This window comes from Priapulus caudatus, unplaced genomic scaffold (genome assembly GCF_000485595.1).
Source record: "Priapulus caudatus unplaced genomic scaffold, Priapulus_caudatus-5.0.1 Scaffold1549, whole genome shotgun sequence".
NCBI lineage: Eukaryota > Metazoa > Priapulida > Priapulimorpha > Priapulimorphida > Priapulidae > Priapulus > Priapulus caudatus.
In genome coordinates, this window is record NW_014578610.1 from 40,903 (window position 1) to 42,047 (window position 1,145).

Consider the following 1,145-nt stretch of genomic DNA (forward strand, 5'->3'; position numbering starts at 1 on the left):
CGTGCGTGCGTGCGTGCGTGCGTGCGTGCGTGCGTGCGTGCGTGCGTGCGTGCGTGCGTGTGTGTGGATCGATTCACCGCGTTAGCATCTCAGTGTTTATTATGTATAGCTTCAGTCGATTCTCCTAGAGTGTTCAACCTTATCGCTGTGCTGGCACGACAGTGAAATCCTCGTTCGTGATGCTACTCGTGGATTACTTGTGATTGTGATTCGTTGTTCTTGCGCAAAACTGATGTCGTCACCGTGTCTGTGTGAATCGTCTGCTAATTATAAAACTCGCTGTGCTCTGTCTATTGTACGCGCTGTTGTCGTTTTACCTGTTTCGAAAGGTTTTGTGGAAAGTATACGCAGAAAGTATCGGTGGAAAGTATCGGCGGAAAGTATTGGTGGAAAGTATCAGTGAAAAGTATCGGTGGAAAGTATCGGTGGAATGGATCGCTGGAAAGTATCCGTGGACGTTTATTTCTGGACGCGTTTTTGTGTGAATCTCGTGCTAAATATTATTCTCTGTGGCCTTGCAAATTTGTTGTACGTGGAGTTGTTTTCCTGTTTTGTAAGTATTGGTTGAAAGCATCAGTGGAAAATATCCGTGAAAAGTAACGGTGAAAAGTATCGGTGGAAAGTATCGGTGGATAGTATTGGTGGAAAGTATCGCTGCATGGATGTTTACTTCTCGACTCGTTTTAGTGTGAATATCGCGCTAAATATTATTCGCTGTGGCCTTGTAAATTTGTTGTACGTGGAGTTGTTTTCCTGTTTCGAAAGTATCGGTGGAAAGTATCAGTGGAAAGTATCGGTGGAAAGTATCAGTGGAAAGTATCGGTGGAAAGTATCAGTGGAAGGAATCGATGGAAAGTATCGATGGATAGTATCCGTGGAAAGTATCGCTGCATCGATGTTTGCTTCTGGACGTGTTTTTGTGTGAATATTGCGCTAAATTAATATTATTTGCTGTGGCCTTGTAAATTTGTTGTACGTGGAGTTGTTTCCCTGTTTCGTAAGTATTCGTAAAAAGTATCGGTGGAAAGTACTGGTGGAAAGTATCGGTAGAAAGTATTGGTAAAAAGTATCGGTGATAATTATCGGTGCAAAATATCGGTGGGTAGTATCGCTGGAAACTATAGGCGGACATTTAATTTCTTGAC